We start from the raw sequence: 11,615 nt of genomic DNA, 5'->3' as shown, positions 1-11,615 counted from the left end.
CCTTTAGTGGTACAATCAGTGTTACATGTTTTTTTGGAAACTTTCCTTGCAACTTTTTCTAGCTCTACTCGTAAAGATTGGGTTATAATGGCTTGTATTTTTATAATTGGGCATTTGGTTTCTTCGTAATCAAACTTGGTTTGAGGGAAAGTCTGTTTCCCTAGATTATGCTAAGTGTTGGCTAGCGGCTTGGTTTCGTGACTCGGCATTATTGTGTTTCTTGAGTGGTCGTTCCTCCTCTTCAGTGCTACTTATTTTCTCAATAATGGGTATCTCACTGCTTTCTTTATTCCAGTCATTTGGAGGTTACCAATTCCTGGGTGGCTCAAGGTTAATATTGATGCGTCTTGTGCCACCTCCCATGCTGGATTCCCCAAATTTTTCGCTCTTCAGAGGGTGTGGCACTTGGTGCTTTTGCATCCAACACAATATTTGTAAGTTTAGTTGCTGTTGAAATTCTTGCTTTCATTGAGGTTGTTCGTATAGCTTGGGTCAGAAATTGGAACACATTTTGGATTGAAATAGACTTCATGTTGGTTATTCACTATCTTTTTAAGGCTCATAATGTGGCTACTTAATTTCTAATGGTGGATTGGAAGAATTGTCTTTAGCAACTTTGTTAAATGAGATTTATATGTACACATATTTATAGAGAAGGAAATAAAGTTGCAGATGCTTTAACTTCTTTTGGGGCAAGTAGTTATACTTATTATTGGTGGTATATAATTCCAGATTTTGTAGCCTCTCCTTATGCTCGTGACCTTTCATTTTGTCCTTATTATTGTTTTCGTTAATTGTCTTGTCTCTGCGGGGTCTTGCTTAGTCCCCCGGTTGTATTTTTTTCATTTAGTTTCATTACTATCAAATAAATTGTTGGAGCAGGGACACGGGGGTTGTTTATGGTTGTAATGGTCATCTCTCCTATGGTGAGGGTAGGTGGCTCGCACGTGACAATTGCCAAATAGCTAATCTCTCGTCTAATCCTTCTCGAAAGAAAAATGTTACTTAGTTAATCGAAAGAGAAAAAAAAATTAGAGCCATGGACCCCCCACCCCCAATCTCGTTGACGATGTCGAAAACGACTGAATGATTGGAAGCCAGTTAACAAGCCAAGTGATCGAAATTTGGGGGATAATAAACCCTAGTTCTCTCTCTCTCGGCAGAACAGAGAATTTTTGTCCAGAGTTTGTTGTTGTATTCTGTTGGAAGAATGCATGCAAGTCATATCTTGTGTTAAAATGCATGCATGAAATAAACATGTTGGATGACTAGTGAAGTTAGGCTAGTCAACATTCTTTGTGTAAATTAGACAAGTTAGGCAAGTTAGGAAATTAGGCATGTTAGGCAAGTTAGGCAAGTTAGGCAAGTTAGGCTTATGTCTACTTTCTTTTCCTATATATATGTTTCATTTGTAATTGTTTCTTCATGAAATACACATCAAAAATTCTACATGGTATCAGAGCAGGTTCATTTGTAACCTGTCTCTGCCATTCTTGCTGCTGCAATTTTTTCTTTCTTTCAAAGTCTAAGTCATGACTGAAGAAAGTTCTGTGAACCATGATGAGGAAACCCGGCACAATCTCTCTCCAAACTTCTCAGACGTTGAGGTTAACACCAATCAACGTTTGTGTTCAGTTCTCTTGAACGAGTTCAATTATCTTCCTTGGTCCCGAGCTGTTTCACTAGCTCTCGGAGGCAAAGGGAAGTTAGGGTTTGTTAATGGAAGCGTGGAAGCTCCAGACAGTTCTTCCTCTACATACAATGCATGGCTCTGCAAAGATCAACTTGTCATGTCCTTGCTGCTCAACACCATGGAGAAACATGTTGCTGAAATTTTTAGCTACTCCAATTCCGCACATGATCTTTGGAAAGCTTTGCAGGATATGTATGGAAATCAAAACAACTATGCACGGGTCTTCCAATTAAAGAAGGACATTGCCAGTGCTCAACAAGAAGAGAAAGCATTTGTTCAACACCTTGGGAGCCTCAAAGCCATGTGGAATGAGTTGGATGTATATCTCCCTCATACCACAGATCCTACCATTCTCCTAAAACGAGCTGAGGAAGACAAAATTTATCAGCTGTTAGGGAGTTTGAGCTCTGAATACGAGGACCTAAGGAGTCACATCTTGATGAGTCAAGACCTGCCTACCTTCAACAATGTTTGTGCAACTATCCAACGAGAAGAAGCAAGGAAGAAGGTTATGAATGTTGATCACAATCCTAGATTAACGGAGACTCGGGCATATGCATCAAAGTACAAGAACTCAGAAGCCAAGGTATACAAGGGAAGAAACACACATCTAAAATGCAAATATTGCAATGGTGTTGGTCATGAGGAAGACAAGTGTTGGGAACTTCATCCTGAACTCAAGCCTAAGTTCAGCAAAGATGGAAGGATGATACCAAGGTCCTCACAGCAATTTCAACCTCATTTCAAGGCACAACTTGCTAATGCTCACGCTCCTACTATCTCACAAGGATCCATGGAGTTCACTGCCAATCCATTGTCATTGATCAATGAATTTGCAGCTTACCTACAAAGTAAGGGGCACGGAGGAGGCTCACATGGTCAAGGCAATAAAGAGGGTAGTCACACAGCTATGTTGGGACAATTTGCCGGATTTCTTGCTGGAAATGAGAAAGTTCCAAAGGGAGAAGCATCAGGTATACTCAAAGCCTTTACTACTGCCCTATTAACTAGTACTGAAATTGATTGTTGGATAATTGATTCAGGCGCCACAGATCATATGACAAACAAAGTTACAAATTTACATCATTTTAAAAAATTTTCAAGCCCCTCACATGTGTCTGTTGCAAATGGAAAAAATGTCTTAGTTTTGGGAAAAGGAGAAATAAACTTACTCTCTCAAAAAACACCTTCCACTGCCCTCTATGTACCAACCTTTCCCTTTCAACTTTTGTCAATTGGAAAGATCACCAACACCCTAAACTGCCGTGCTATTTTCTCACCAAATAAAGTAATGTTTCAGGATGTTCTCACCATGAAGATGATTGGTGAAGGGGTCTTCATAAATGGACTTTACTACTTGTGCAAGAATGCATGTTTCACTCAGGCTCTTCAAGCTCAATCGAAGTCCATAGATGAAAACCAACTTTGGCATAGGAGATTAGCTCACCCCTCTGAACTTGTCTTGTCGAAACTGTTTCCAAATTTTTGTAACCCCTATCCTACTTGTGATACTTGTCAATTTTCTAAGTTTACTAGGCTACCTTTTGGTAATTCAATGTCTAGGACAAGTAAACCTTTTGAAATGGTACATACCGATGTATGGGGACCTGCAACTGAATCAATGGAAGGTTTTAAATATTTTGTTCTATTTGTTGATGATTTCTCTCGAACAAGTTTTCTATATCTTATGAAATCAAAAAGTGAAGTCCCTACCATTTTCAAAGACTTTCACATGCATGTTAAAACTCAATTTCAATCAAACATTAAGGTTTTAAGGTCAGATAATGGCACTGAATTTCTATCCAACAACATGCTTCAATACATAAGTTCTCAGGGTATCATACATCAAACCAGCTGTGTGGGGACTCCCCAACAAAATGGAGTAGCCGAGAGGAAAAATAGAGATCTCTTGGAAAAAACTCGTGCTCTCATGATTCACATGCACGTTCCAAAGAAATTTTGGTCGTTTGCCATCCTTACTGCCACTTATCTCATCAATCGACTTCCAAGTCGTGTGCTAGGGTTTAAATCTCCATATGAAGTTCTCAAGGGGAGGAAAATAGATTTGACACATCTCAAGGTGTTTGGTTGTGTGTGTTTTGTTCACATCCAAACCTTGAACCGTGACAAACTAGATGCCAGGGCAACCAAGTGTGTGTTTATGGGATACTCGACCACTCAAAAGGGATACAAGTGCTTCAATCCAGTCACTAAGAAGTGCACAGTTTCAAGAGATGTGAAGTTCGAAGAAGACTATCCCTATTTTACAAGTCAGGGGGAGGATTTAGTTGACATGTTCCCACTCCCTCAAAACTTTAATTATCCAATGTTGGAAAAGAGATCAGTCATTGTAAGTCCAGATTGTGAAGAAGTTCAAACTGACCAAATTACTGCCAGTGAGAGTGAAGACGAGCCCTACTCTGATCCTTCTCCGCCCTCTACAGAGTCTCAGGTGATTAAAAGAAATCCTCCTCGAATCAGAAAACCTCCAGCTAGGTTGCAGGACTATGTTACATATGCCTCACGACATCCAATCAATGAATGTATCAGCTTTAGTAAGTTCTCAACATCTCATGCTGCATTTCTCAGTGAAATTGATAAGCACTATGAACCAAGAAGCTTTCAAGAAGCTTCTCTTCTCCCACAATGGAACCAAGCCATGAAAGAAGAGATTCGTGCACTGGAAGAGAATTGCACCTGGAGCCTAGTTCAACTACCACCAGGAAAAAAGGCTGTTGGAAGTCGTTGGATTTACAAGACTAAATTCAAAGCTGATGGATCTATCGAGAGACACAAGGCTAGACTTGTTGCTCGAGGTTTCACCCAAACCTTTGGTGTAGATTATAAGGAAACATTCGCACCGGTGGCCAAGATGAACTCAGTCAGGGTTTTATTGTCAGTTGCAATCAATTGTGGATGGTCACTCTACCAAATGGACGTGAAGAATGCTTTCCTTCACGGCGAGCTGCAGGAAGAAGTGTATATGCAACATCCTCCAGGCTATGATGGTATTAAAGGCAACATGGTTTGTAAATTGCACAAGGCAATATACGGATTGAAACAATCACCAAGAGCTTGGTATGCCAAGCTTAGTTCTGTTCTGGAAAAGGCTGGATTCATGCGAAGTAATGCTGATTCTTCGTTATTTGTAAGAACTGGCACCAGGGGGAAGTTGGTGGTCCTCGTCTATGTTGATGATCTTATCATCACTGGAGATAATACGGTGGAGATTGAGGCACTAAAACTCTCACTACATCAAGCTTTCGCTATCAAAGATTTGGGGAGGTTAAAGTATTTTTTGGGGATCGAAATGGCAACATCTTCAAAAGGACTGTTTCTACATCAACGGAAATATGTATTGGACCTCCTTCAAGAAGCAAAAATGCTTGACTGCAAGCCTGCTATCACTCCCGTTGATTGTAAACTGAAGCTCAGCATAGATGGAGAAGCCATGCATGATGTAAGCTACTATCAACGATTAGTAGGCAAGCTCATATACCTCACTATCACTCGTCCAGATATCACATATGCAGTGAGCTTGGCTAGTCAGTTCATGCACTCTCCCACTGTTGATCACCTTAACCTTGTTAAGAGAATCCTTCGTTATCTTAAGGGTTCAATTGGGCAAGGAATTACAATGCATAACAATCAGTCCACTGTCATTAGTGGCTACACAGATGCAGACTGGGCAGGTAATGCAATTGATAGGAAATCAATCACAGGCTATTGTACATTTGTTGGTGGAAACCTTGTCACATGGAAGAGTAAGAAGCAACAGGTAATTGCTCGTTCCAGCGCAGAGGCTGAGTATCGAGCCATGGCAGCCACTGCGTGTGAACTCATTTGGCTTAAAGGGCTTCTTTCAGACTTAGGGTTTCCTAGTTCTACTCCTATGACGCTTATGTGTGATAATCAGGCAGCCATGCACATTGCTGCCAATCCTGTGTTCCATGAAAGAACCAAACATATTGAAGTGGATTGTCATTTCATCCGAGCTCAAGTTCAAACGCAAATCATCCGGACCATGTTCACACGAAGCCATGATCAACTAGCAGATCTTTTTACAAAGGCACTAGCATCATCTCAGTTTCATCGGTTATTGGGCAAGCTTGGCTCAGTGAATCCCTTCGATCCAGCTTGAGGGGGAGTGTTGGAAGAATGCATGCAAGTCATATCTTGTGTTAAAATGCATGCATGAAATAAACATGTTGGATGACTAGTGAAGTTAGGCTAGTCAACATTCTTTGTGTAAATTAGACAAGTTAGGCAAGTTAGGAAATTAGGCATGTTAGGCAAGTTAGGCAAGTTAGGCAAGTTAGGCTTATGTCTACTTTCTTTTCCTATATATATGTTTCATTTGTAATTGTTTCTTCATGAAATACACATCAAAAATTCTACATATTCCGTAGAATTGCAATCCTAAAAGGTTACTAATTCTAAACCTACTTGTCTTAGGTTTTTATTAATAAGGCAAATAAGAAATCCCAGACAGTCAATTTCCTACAAGAAAACTAATTCTAATCCTAGTACGACTGAAACTTGCCTATCATTATAAATACAAATTAAGGGTTACGAACTTATGACCACAACAAACAAACGCACTCACCTTAAAAAAACACTAAAATCCAATCTTTCTGACGTAATAAACATGCAGTCTTTCAATCCCAACCAGAGTCACGACGACGACTACAATATAGTTGTGCTGGTGGAAAACACAGGCTTCCCAGATGATCAGTCGCTTCCAAAGTTTCCTCAAATTTCAATTTCTTGGGAGGTTTACAATAGCTACCATGTTACTGGCACCAACAGATCCATTCAAGATAGAGTCGCAACACAAAAATTTGATATACACTCGTTACCGTCGCAGGACATCATATCAAATATGTTAGGTAACATACAGATCTCGTTCCCATTAGAGAGGCTACGATGGAAGACGCGGCGTGGTGTTAAACATACTGAGCCACTGAACGGCATTGACGATATGATCGGCAACATATGTTGCTCGGTTAATCGGATGCTTGTTGCAGGACTACGGAAGAAGCTGGGCGTGATAGTCAAGGTTGAGAAGCAGATTAGTATCACAATTCAACAATATGATACGATGAATGAAAGAATATACTTGGAAGAGAGCATAAAGGGTTTCCATTCTATGCTTTCACGTTCAGGTTTGCTACAACAACCAGGTGATGGGGTACGTGGCCACGTTTCAATTACTGTTGATATTTTAAACCGGCGATCAGCTGAGATGTATTGGAATGAAATTAAGTCACGTGCAGCCGCTGCAGGGTTAATTAATGATATTAACAATGGCAATGCTAATTCTAGAGACAATACTGGATTATTGGATGTTAATGCATTACTGGTAGAGATAAGTACATTGATGGAGGCTGTATCGGGTGATTATCAATCGTCAGAGTCTAGGCCGAAGCCGGCAAGCAAAGTATTCGTTGAGGCCTTGGACAAGTTTATAAAAATCGATGGAGTAGATTGTGGTACTAATAGTGAATTTTGTGTGGTTTGCTTGGAGAAGATGATGAGTGGGGAAGAAGTTACGCCCCTGTCATGCTCTCATAAGTTTCATGCAAACTGTGTTGTCCAATGGTTCAAGTCGGGTCATACGTGCCCCGTGTGTAGGTTCATTTGTCCGACTGATTGAAGTGAGTTCAAAGATCCCGAGACCGTTTCCCCCATAGAGGGGTTTTACCTCCTTTAAATCGTCGTGCACTTTGTATTGCTATTTGACTTTATGTTTCGTTGTAACTAACAGGATTTCAAAACTGTTCCAATCCTACGATCCGAATTGAGCGAATTTGTATACCATTTTATTAGTTTCAAAAGCATCTCCTAAAAACTGAAATATGTTGTGCAATCCGCCGAGTGATTCCGGTAGAGAGTCACTTCCTCAAACCTGAAACAAGAGGAGCGACAACAACTTTACCCTTCAGAGCTAGCTAAACCTAAAACATACAAGCTGCCAACTCGAAGTTCTTAAAACTGAAGATTTTATCATTAATATTGTCGGGGTTATAAAGTTAATAATTATATGATGCTATCCGTATCTTAAATTAATCTCCCTATATATGGGTTTGGAGTTCAAAAGGTTTCACAATTGATTACGTACCCCTTTGGAAAAACTCCCTCACCCAACCATGCAATATTCTCACATTTGTCCAAGTCCATGCACGTGTTTGGCCAAGTAAGGGAGTGATTTACATCCTTTACCTGAATGTTGTTTGGATGTCCCCCATCAACATTTTACACTTTTTTAAAATAAGGGTGAGGAATCCCTTTTATAGAACAAGGGTTTCTCTCCCTGCATACCTACTTAATTGGCTAAATAGTGAGGCCCAAATATTTAGCCCAATCTATGGTAAAACACTGACAATAATTGTGATTCATGTAAATAAAAATTGCTGAACCAAAAGGAAAAGCATTAACACACGCACAACAAGAAAGTGGTGATCGAAACTTGAAAACCTCAAGGCGAAGAATTACCTGTTCCAGGCAATTCACTGTTTAATTTTGGAGTGCTTTCTTCAACTAATGTACCTTCTTCTCCTTCCCTTCCTGCACATAACTTAGGGGCAGGGGCGGATGAAAATAAGGACCAAGGTGGTTTTAGGACCACCTGAGTTTGGAAAATATACATGTGAAGGTCTTCTGAGGACCCTCCGAAGTTTGGTACGAGTCTATTTTCTGCTTGCTAAATGTTTGATGTAATGCATGATAGGCATATCTCGACATGCTACGTCAACAACATTTTACAAATCCTTTCTATATTACTCATCAGATTACTTCGGCATATATATGCCAATATCTATTGACATGTGCACACCAAGCTCATCAAGTGAATAAACTGATTTATTTTTTTGCATGCTTCACGCTTTGTTCCTATCTAAAAAACTTGTATTTAAACTGGAACCCCCAAAGTTCAAATCCTGGATCCGCCACTGCTTGGGGGTGGTTCAAAATACACTTGTTCCTACAACTCATCATGTAAAAAAGCATATTTTACATTTAATTGAAATATTTACCATAAATTTGAGCAGTTATTAAGGGAACCAAACGAAAAGTATCCACTCTGGCGCCACTGGAGCAAACACCTCCTTGTTAATAGCAACATTTTTCTTCCAACTTTGTGCAACCAATCAAGCCTTGTGCTTATCATTCTCTGCCTTCTTATTAAGCTTGGTTTTGTAGACCCAATTTACACCAATCGAATTATGAGGGTCAACAAGTAGTGGATTTGGAAGAGAAAGAGTTGAGGTTCATTACGTTGTCTATTGGAAAGAGGGGTTGCATGGGAGTTGGCCTATGCCAGGGTTCACCATCTATAGTGACATATGGTGCTCCTGCATTTGTAAGGTGTCTACTAGAGTTTACTTGGAACATGCCACCCAATGTGGGAAAAATTTGATCTCACTAAGGATCAGGCATCCTTCAAGAAGGCTACCCTTTGTTTGGGCATGCTAAGCCTAGCTTACCTGCTATTGTAGTGTACCAATAGTGTAATTGTGAGTTGGTTGGTACGTCGTCATGCTCAAAACCGATCAGCTTTGAGTTTACTGGTGTTTTGCCTCTCTGTTGATAAAAATAATTAATAAAAATTCTAATAATAGAAAGAAAAATAATATAATTTTTTCACGCTCCTTATTTAGATTGATCTTTCTACGTTATTCTATAGTCAAGGTATTAAATATCGGTAATATCGGAAATATCGGTAGTCCGAAAACACGGAAATATCGATGGAAATATCGGGATAATATCGATATCGATAAAAATTACATGGAAACCACGGAAATTGTAAGAAAAACTTGGAAATTTTTATTGAAACTTTGCAGGATGTTTATTTAGTCAATTATCTATTAGTTTATCACAAAAAATTGGAAGGAAATGCATTGCATGATGAATTTAACTTATTTAAGTTGATTATATAGTGAGCTGGTAAACATTGTGAGTGTAGAAAATATGTAGTAATTAATGAAAGAAGTTTAAACACACCATAATCATTTATATATAATGAATTAGTACAATATTTTACACTTTATACATTGCATGATAAGATACATTAGTGACTCAGTACCACATAGAGTTCCTATGAGGTTCAAAATTATATATTGACGTAAAATACTATGTCAAGAAAGTTGCCTTACAAGTTAGATGGCTTTATTTTTATGTCTCCTTCTACCAATTTTTCATAAAGCAATCCATCAGTTGGTATATTTCTAGTTTAGAAGGGTCACATCTTCGAATAAGGCCTTAATGTAAAACCCCTCCCTTTGGTTTATAATTTTACTTTGTAGGTTTTTATTTTTATTTTTTTTAAATTATTGTTTTTTGGATCTTAATTAGTGAGCCAAGAGGCCCACCCCCTTATTTTTGTCCCCGAGGCTCTCATCTCTCATCTCTCTCAGTCCTCTCTTTCTCTCCACTTTCCCATGCTCTCCCTCTCTCTGCAACTCTCATTCCTTCTAGTTCTTCGGTTCTTCACCGAACTCACATACACACACACCAGCACTCCCTCATCTCCCTCGTTCTTCTTCTCCATCTGCTAGTGCAGATAAGGATGGTAGCACCATGGAAACCGGTGCAAAAGTTTGGAGAAAACCAAAACCCAGTTTCCGGTGTGGACCGTGGGTTCCAAGGCGAAACTCCGTCGAGCTCCGACCACGGCATGCCTTGAAAATGGCATAGATCTCTTCCTCTTCCCTTGGGCTTCAGTTTGGTAGTTTATTTGACATGCGTTGGTCACGTTTTGGGGTTGACTGGAGCTTGTAAGCTCCGGCGTCCTCTTTCCGTCGAAACCAGGCCAAAATATCGCGATAGTTTCGGAAATATCGCGATATTATCGATATTATCGCGATATTTTGACGAAAACCCGTTGGATACCTATTAAAATATCGTTACCGTGAAAAACCGATAATATCGGCGATATTTCGCCGATATTATCGGCATTTTGTTCCTTGTCTATAGTCAATCTCACATCATTCTTTAACACATACTTTTATCACACATGAAAAAGTATCGACGACCAAAACAAAGAAAATAAAAGAGTAATAATGAAATATTGTTGTGAAATTTAGTGTGAACACCACACATGTGATTGCACGAGCAAGCAAACCAAAATAGGCTTTGGTTGAGTTTTAGGTGAAAAAGTCGTAGAAGGGTAAATTTTTCTTTATGCATGTAAGGTTGTGTTGGATCAAAACCCCTATATATAGAGGTATGTTTGTGAACTCATTACAACACAGTAGATCAAGAGTGAAAGTAATAATACCAACAACCCTCCCCTCTTTTACCTACATCTTTTGTGTGATACAATTACAAAAATAAACAATATGATATATTGCACCCGTTCCACTTCTATCTCTAATAAAGGTTATCTCTCTCTCACTTTTACCTATTTATAACAAATATAACTTTGTTTGATAGTGGAAATAAGCTGAAATTTAGCTAGGTTCGATGGAAGCAAGGGGCAGAAGGAGTCACAATTTGGATTAATAAACAAGTCAACCATTACCAATCAAAATTAATCAACATGAGGGATGATATCTAGAAAACTTTAGGAATGTCAATTTGCAGCAATATATGAAGAGACAAAGATGATACTGTAATTGACGATAAGGAAGTGCAAGAGACATAATCATACCCGTCGGTATTGAACATGTCCAATAAAATTTCATATCGGATTCTCAACCCCTCATGCGGCAATGGTATTAGAATGTTGGCAATGGTATTAGAATGTAAGGAAAACTAATGAAAATAACTTGAAAACTTTGAGTTTTAATGATAAGGACAAAATAAAGAGTAAAATGATTAGTATCAGATTTGACTTTTTAATGTAAAAATATGTTTTTTCATTAAAATGAACAGTACCGTATACTTTTCGTTAAAACTCTCTAGAATATAAGGCTCAAAAAAT

The sequence above is a fragment of the Malus sylvestris genome, chromosome 12, assembly GCF_916048215.2.
Source record: "Malus sylvestris chromosome 12, drMalSylv7.2, whole genome shotgun sequence".
Lineage (NCBI taxonomy): Eukaryota > Viridiplantae > Streptophyta > Magnoliopsida > Rosales > Rosaceae > Malus > Malus sylvestris.
This window is presented reverse-complemented; position numbering follows the sequence as displayed.